This window comes from Arachis stenosperma, chromosome 5 (genome assembly GCF_014773155.1).
Source record: "Arachis stenosperma cultivar V10309 chromosome 5, arast.V10309.gnm1.PFL2, whole genome shotgun sequence".
Lineage (NCBI taxonomy): Eukaryota > Viridiplantae > Streptophyta > Magnoliopsida > Fabales > Fabaceae > Arachis > Arachis stenosperma.
In genome coordinates this window covers 51842682-51851315 of record NC_080381.1, presented here as the reverse complement: position 1 = coordinate 51851315, position 8634 = coordinate 51842682, and the positions used below count along the sequence as shown (strand labels likewise).

The 8634-nt window shown below is 38.3% G+C and overlaps 1 non-coding gene across 1 annotated transcript; it reads right to left on the bottom strand.

The window, feature by feature from the left end:
• Positions 1–7713: 7713 nt before the first annotated feature.
• LOC130984077 (small nucleolar RNA R71) lies at positions 7714–7821 on the bottom strand. Its single transcript, XR_009088035.1, has one exon. It is a non-coding gene; the product is annotated as a small nucleolar RNA R71 (small nucleolar RNA).
• Between the last annotated feature and the right edge of the window lie 813 nt (positions 7822–8634).

Sequence of the window (8634 nt, the reverse complement as noted above, 5' to 3'; positions counted from 1 at the left end):
TCCTAAGAAAGAGGAGAGAACCTCTCTCTCTAAAAACTACATCTAAAACTATGAAAAGTGAATTATGAAAGCCTCATTATGAATGGATGCATTCCCCCACTTTATAGCCTCTAATCTGTGTTCTCCGGGCCAAAAACTGGGTCAGAAACAGCCCAGAAATCGCTGATTGTGAAATCTGGTCCGTACAGGTCGCGGCAAAGTGACGCGGAGGCATCATCCACGCGTCCGCGCGGAATGAGATTCGCAGATGCGACGCATCCGCGTGGAGCGCGCATTCGCGTCGCCTATCTGTACGGCCACTATGACAAATTATATATCAAATCGAAGCTCCGGACGTTAGCTTTCCAACGAAAGTAGAACAGCATCATTTGGACCTTTGTAGATCAAGTTATGATCATTTTAGTGCGAGAGGGTCAGGCTGACAGCTTTGCAGTTCCTTCAACTTCTTGTATTCCTTCCACTTTTGCATGCTTCCTTTCCATCCTCTAAGCCATTCCTGCCCTGTAATTCTTGAAATCACTTAACACACATATCAAGGCATCTAATGGTAATAAGAGAGGATTAAATAAAAGAAAATAAAAGCCAAAGAAGCATGTTTTCAATCAAAGCACATAATTAGGAAGGCAAATATAAAACCATGCAAATAGTATGAATAAGTGGGTAAAGAGTTGATAAAAACCACTCAATTGAGCACAAGATAAACCATAAAATAGTGGTTTATCAAATGGTTATGAGAATGAGAAAATATGATGGTTGATTTTAATTGAGGATGATGAGGATGATCAAGATGATGATGAAAGATAATGATTGATATGATTGAGGACGATTTTGATAATGAGTAATCGGGAGTAAGGAGCCTGAGTTTGGTAAATTGATGACGGATTGGGGAGGTTGAGGATTCCCTTCGAGTTATATGTTTATAGATGTGAATGGGGATAATGATGAGATTATGATTAAAGTGTGATGGGCACTATATCTTAGGAGTGTAGCAGGCGATATATCTCGGAATGAATAGATGAGTTGAGGTTGAGGATTCCCTCTCTCGTGTTTGATTGAATTCAGATTTGGATTGATATGGTAAGGACGGTGGCTTTGTCCCACTCACGTATAGGCAAGTTGAGATTGAGGATTCTCTCTCTTGCTGTGATAGACAAGTTAAGGTTGAGGATTCCTTCTCTTGTTGCGGTGGGCAAGCGAGGTTGAGAATTCTCTCTCTTGTTACATCGGGGAATTGAATGGAGAAGGTTGAAGATTCCCTTTGATTCAATTTCTGGCTATAATATGAATGAGTGAGATTAAGGATTCCCTATTGTTACATCACAGTCTCTCTCTAAATGGGAGGTTGAGGATTCCTTCCTAGAAGGCTAAGGATTCCCTTCGTGTTGAGAAACGATATTCAGGTTAGCTGCCAGGTGTTTTGGATTTTGGCTGTATAACCGATAGATGAACTTATTGGCCATAGGTAAGACATGCATCATTTGCACTTAATTACTTTTGCAACGACCTAACTTCTAGTATGTCATGATCGTACCAAAAGTAAGCGTTACTAACCTAATTTCTTTATTATCTATTTTATATTAAGCCTTTACACGATAACCTGTGGACAATTTTACTAAAAAGTTAAAACTTTTCATCAAGAACAAATAACACATATTTACAAACTTAATATTAATAATATATTATAGCATTACATACAAAACCTACCCCTCTGAATAAAATTTCGACTAACAAGGCGAGGGAAAAAATAAATTCTAATAACAAGGCAATAAGCCTTTGCATCTATAGCTGAAAGGGGGTGGAAAGGGGATAAGAATTGGGGAGTTCTTAATGGGGTTGGGGTAGATAGTTATGTTTATTTTTTTCTTTGTTACACAGCAATTCCACAACAGAATACATACAATCTTTAATAGATAGCCAACAGCAACTAACAACAGGACACATTCCAACATAATAAATAAAAGAACACTGAAGTCAATCAATCATATAACACACACAATCACAGAATTACACAACACTGAGATATGCGCAAGCAAGCATGATGCATGTCTAGTCCTATGCAGGCCATGAGCTCATGTGTTGGTTTCCTACCTGCTCCCGACATTACCCAGGCACAAGTCGCAGATATGGCTTTCCAGATGAATACAGTGTGCATATAGGTCTTATTGTCAGGCCGCATACAATGTGACTTTTAAATGTATTGTAATATGCTTACAACTGGAAAATAATTTACAAAGTGTGGGTGTCCCCACTATATATTTGGCCCTAAGGCCCAAACAAGATTGCATCTGTTCTCATGTAGCAAACAGTCTTTTTATCTTTGCCCTTTGCTCTCCTGTGGCAGAGATCCCTTTAATTAATACATTCTTTTTATTTGTGCTCTGCTCTCCTGTGGCAGAGGTTTGTTAGAATCTTTCAGTCTTTACTCTCTGATTTCTTGTGATAGATCATTCTTTTAGTTAATATATTCTTTTCTTTGCTCTCATGTGGCAGAGATCTGCTCTCATGTGGTAGATATCCCTTTAATCCTTTTTTTTTTCTTCTTTTTTTCTTTTCTATTTATTATTCTTTTGCTTTTCTTATTTTAATACCACAAATCATCTTCACACTCTTCCCTCATCTCTCCTTAGATTTTTTATGAAGAGTGAATCATAAGATTCTCAGTTAAGGTTCGCCTTTCTACAACTTTTAAATAAGTTACTATTTAACTCTTCTATTATAATACAAATTACTAATACATATTATATATTAAAAATACATAGATAATAATCTTAATACCAAAGTAAGAGTAGTATTTTTTTATTACCCAAAACTTATTAACTTGAACTTTAAATAATCTTATGACTCAAAACTTATTAACTTAAGCTTTATGATGAGCGGATAATTTATACGCTTTTTGGCATTGTTTTTAGGTAGTTTTTAGTATATTTTAGTTACTTTTTAGTATATTTTTATTAATTTTTATGCAAAATTCACATTTCTAGACTTTACTATGAGTTTGTGTGTTTTTCTGTAATTTCAGGTATTTTCTGGCTGAAATTGAGGGACCTGAGCAAAAGTCTGATTCAGAGGCTGAGAAAGGACTGCAGATGTTGGATTCTGACCCTCTTGCACTCGAAGTGGATTTTTTGGATCTACAAAAGCCCAATTAGCGCACTCTCAATTGCGTTAGAAAGTAGACATCTTGGGCTTTCTAGAAATGTTTAATAGTCTATACTTTGCCCGAGATTTGATGGCCCAAATAGGCGTCCAAACGCCCACCAGAGACCCTTTTCTGGCGTAAAACACCAGAACTGGCACCAGAACTGGAGTTAAATGCCCAAACTGGCATCCAAGCTGGCGTTTAACTCCAAGAATGGCCTATGCATGTGAAAGCTTCAAAGCTCAGCCCAAACACACACCAAGTGGGTCCCGGAAGTGGATTTTTGCACTATCTGCACTTAGTTACTTATTTTCTGTAATCCCTAGTAACTAGTTTAGTATAAATAGCACTTTTTGACTATTGTATTTTATCTTTGGATCATCTTTTGATCTTTTGATCATATTTGGGAGGCTGGCCATTCGGCCATGCCTAGACCTTTTTCTCTTATGTATTTTCTAACGGTGGAGTTTCTACACCTCATAGATTAAGGTGAGGAGCTCTGCTGTTGTTCATGAGTTAATGCAAGTACTATTGTTTCTCTTTCAATTCACACTTACTTCTTCTATAAGATATATGATGAGCGGATAATTTGTATACTTTTTGGCATTGTTTTTAGTATGTTTTTGTTATGATTTAGTTAGTTTTTAGTATATTTTTATTAGTTTTTAATTAAAATTTACTTTTCTGGACTTTACTATGAGTTTGTGTGTTTTTCTGTGATTTCAGGGATTTTCTGGCTGAAATTGAAGGACCTGAGCAAAAATCTGATTCTGAGACCAAAAAGGACTGCAGATGCTGTTGGATTCTGACCTCCCTGCATTCGAAGCGGATTTTCTGGAGCTACAGAAGCCCAATTGGCGCGCTCTCAACGGCGTTGGAAAGTAGACATCCTGGGCTTTCCAGCAATATATAATAGTCCATACTTTGCCTAAGATTTGATGGCCCAAACCGGCGCTCAAAGTCACCTCAAGAAATCCCAGCGTTAAACGCTGGAACTGGCACCCAAATGGGAGTTAAACGCCCAAACTGGCACCAAAGCTGGCGTTTAACTCCAAGAAGAGTCTCTAAACGAAATTGCTTCATTGCTCAGCCCAAGCACACACCAAGTGGGCCCGAAAGAGGATTTTTATGTCATTTACTCATTTCTGTACACCCTAGGCTACTAGTTTCTTATAAGTAGGACCTTTTACTATTGTATAGAAATCTTTTGATCACTTTTAGATCTCTAGATCATCTTTGAACATTTTAGTTCTTAGATCATTGGGAGGCTGGCCATTCGGCCATGCCTAGACCTTATGCTTATGTATTTTCAACGGTGGAGTTTCTACACACCATAGATTAAGGTGTGGAGCTCTGCTGTACCTCGAGTATTAATGCAATTACTATTGTTCTTCCATTCAAATTCCGCTTGTTCTTTGTCCAAGATATCACTCGTTCTTCAACATGATGAAGGTGATGATTGATGCCCATCACCATTCTCACCCACGAACAAGGTGACTGACAACCATTCTTGTTCTACAAGCATCTGAGGCTTAGTGAATATCTCTTGGATTCCTGATTGCACGATGCATGGTTGATCGCCTGACAACCGAGTGCTCGCCTGACAAACGAGCCAACCATTCCGTGAGATCAGAGTCTTCGTGGTATAGGCAAGAACTGATGGCAGCATTCAAGAGAATCCGGAAGGTCTAACCTTGTCTGTGGTATTCTGAGTAGGATTCAATGATTGAATGACTGTGACGTGCTTCAAACCTGTAACCTACTGGGCGTTAGTGACAGACGCAAAAGAGTTATTCTATTCCGGTGGGGGAGGGAACCAAACCGGTGATTGGCAGCACTGTGACAGAGTGTGTGCATTAGCTTTCTCTGCGCAGATGGGAGGTAGCTGCTGACAACAGTGAGACCCTATACGAGCTTGCCATGGAAAGGAGTAAGAAGGGTTGGATGAAGACAGTAGGAAAGCAGAGAGACGGAAGGGAAGGCATCTTCATGCGCTTATCTGAAGTTCCTACCAATGAATTACATAAGTATCGCTATCTTTATCTTTTATGTTATTTTCGTTCATCATCATATACATTTGAGTTTGCCTGACTAAGATTTACAAGATGACCATAGCTTGCTTCAATACTAACAATCTCCGTGGGATCGACCCTTACTCACGTAAGGTTTATTACTTGGACGACCCAGTGCACTTGCTGGTTAGTTGTGCGAAGTTGTGTAATGCCATGGTATTGAGCGCACCAAGTTTTGGGAGCCATTACCAGGGATTATGAGAGTTGTGAAAAAGTATAGTTCACAATTTCGTGCACCAAGTTTTTGGCGCCGTTGCCGGGGATTGTTCTAGTTTTGAGCAAGCCTTTGGTAACATCAGTGCCAAGATCCGGCAACAACATCAAATTTTTGGTGTTATTGCCCGGGATTGTTCAGGCTGGACAACTGACGGTTCATCTTGTTGCTTAGATTAGGTATTTTTTTTTCGAAATTCTTGAAGATGAATTCTAGAGTTTCATGATGATTTGTTGAAATCTGGCTGGCTGAGAAGCCATGTCTAATCTGATTGGACCGAGGTTTCAACTTATCACCACAAGAGCTTGTTGATTTCGTATCAATCTTGCTCTTGGAGCAGTGATTTGCTAAGGCTTGGCTGACCTTTGGTCATGTCTAGTGTTTTGGACCGAAGCTTTCTTTGGAAGCTTGGCTGGCTGTGAAGCCATGTCTAATTCCTGGACCGGAGTCTTAGACTAGCATTGCACTGATTCCTGGAATTCTCATTAAGAATTTTGATACCTTTTTCCACTTAATTTTCGAAAAAACACAAAAAAAAAAATCACAAAATCATAAAATTCAAAAATGTTTCTTGTTTGAGTCTAGTGTCTCATCTTAAGTTAGGTGTCAATTGCATGCATTCATTCATGTGTCTTAAGGATCTTCAAATAATTCTTGATGATTTCTTGCTCTGATCTTTGAATTCTATTGACTTGAAGTATTTTGTGTGTCTCATATGCATTCTCATATTGTTAGTGTCAGTAGTATACAAACTGCTAAGTTTGGTGTCTTGCATGCATTGTTATTTGATTCTTGTTGCATTTTAATTATTAAAAATCCAAAATATTTTTAATTTGTGTCTTTTCAAGTCAATGATACAAGGGATTGAAGATTCAGAACACACTGCAGAGGAATTATACAGAAAAAGCTGAGCATTCAAAAATGCCCAGTGAAGAAGGCAGACTGGCGTTCAAACGCCAGCCAGGGCACCTGGTTGGGCGTTTAACGCCCAAAAAGGTAGCATTTTGGGCGTTAAACGCCAGAATGTATACCATTCTGGGCGTTTAACGCCAGGATGGTGCTAGGGGGAAGATTTTGTTTTCAAATCAATTTTTTTCAAGTTTTTCAAAATCAAATCTTTTTCATATCAAATCTTTTCATTCAAATGTTTTCAAAATTAATTTCTTTCCTTTCAAAGATACTTACTAACAATTAATGATTTGATTGAACATTTTTTTCCTTTTCTGTTAAGGAAGGTTTTATGTTTGAATCATATCTTTTCTTGTTAGGCAAGTCACTAATTTTCCAAATCAAATCTTTTAAAATAATTTTCAAAACATATCTTTTAAAATTGTTTTCAAATCATATCTTCTCAATCACATCTCTTTAAAACTAATCATATCTTCTTAATCATATCTTTTTCAAATTAGTTTTCAATCAAATCTTTTTAGTTTCTAATTTCAAAATCTTTTTCAAAAATCACTTGATTTCTCTTCCACTTTCAATCTTCGAAAATCATCAATCAAATTTTCAAAATGTTTTCAAAATCTTTTGATTGAATTTTCGAAAATCATCTTCCCTCCTTCCCACATCCTTCTATTTATGGAGTACTACTCCTTCTTAATGCACAATTCGAACCTTATCTAATTAAAGTTCGAATTCTTCTTCTCCTTCTTCTTTCTATTTCTCTTTTCCTCTGACATTTCAAGGAATCTCTATACTGTGACATAGAGGATTCCACATTTTCTTTTTCTCTTCTCTTTCACATGAGCAGGAGCAGAGACAAAGGCATTCTTGTTGAAGCTGATCCTGAACCCGAAAGGACCTTGAAGAGAAAGCTAAGAGAAGCTAAAGCACAACTCTCTTTAGAGGACCTGACCGAATTCTTCAAGGAAGAAGAACCCATGGCAGCCGAAAACAACAACAATGCCAACAATGCAAGGAAGGTGCTGGGTGACTTTACTGCACCTACTCCCGACTTCTATGGGAGAAGCATCTCTATCCCTGCCATTGGAGCAAACAACTTTGAGCTTAAGCCTCAATTAGTTTCTCTAATGCAACAGAATTGCAAGTTCCATGGACTTCCAATGGAAGATCCTCATCAGTTTTTAGCTGAATTCTTGCAAATCTGTGACACAGTCAAGACTAATGGGGTTAACCCTGAGGTCTATAGACTGATGCTATTCCCTTTTGCTGTAAGAGACAGAGCTAGGATATGGTTGGATTCTCAACCTAAAGAAAGCCTGGACTCTTGGGAAAAGCTAGTCAATGCCTTCTTGGCAAAGTTCTTTCCACCACAAAGATGGAGTAAGCTTAGAGTGGAAGTCCAAACCTTCAGACAGAAGGATGGAGAATCCCTCTATGAAGCTTGGGAAAGATACAAACAATTAATCAGAAGATGTCCTTCAGACATGCTTTCTGAATGGAGCATCATAGGTATTTTCTATGATGGTCTCTCTGAACTATCTAAGATGTCCTTGGATAGCTCTGCTGGAGGATCTCTTCATCTGAAGAAGACGCCTGCAGAAGCTCAAGAATTGATTGAAATGGTTGCAAATAACCAATTCATGTACACTTCTGAAAGGAATCCTGTGAACAATGGGACTAATCAGAAGAAAGGAGTTCTTGAGATTGACACTCTGAATGCCATATTGGCTCAGAACAAGATATTGACTCAACAAGTCAATTTAATTTTTCAGAGTCTGTCTGGAATGCAAAATGCACATGGCAGTACTAAGGAAGCTTCATCTGAGGAAGAAGCTTATGATCCTGAGAACCCTTCAATGGAAGAGGTGAATTACCTAGGAGAACCCTATGGAAACACCTATAATTCTTCATGGAGAAATCACCCAAATCTTTCATGGAAGAATCAAGAGAGACCTCAACAAGGTTTCAATAACAATAATGGTGGAAGAAACAGGTTTAGCAATGGCAAGCCTTTTCCATCATCTTCTCAGCAACAGACAGAGAGTTCTAAGCAGAATACTTCTGACTTAGCAACAATGGTCTCTGATCTAGTAAAGACCACTCAAAGTTTCATGAATGAAACAAGGTCCTCCATCAGAAATTTGGAAGGACAAGTGGGTCAGCTGAGCAAGAAAATTACTGAACTCCCTCCTAGTACTCTTCCAAGTAATACAGAAGAAAATCCAAAAGGAGAGTGCAAGGCCATCAATATGGCCGAATATGGAGAGGAAAGAGAGGAGGAGGACGCCACTGAGAAAGACCCC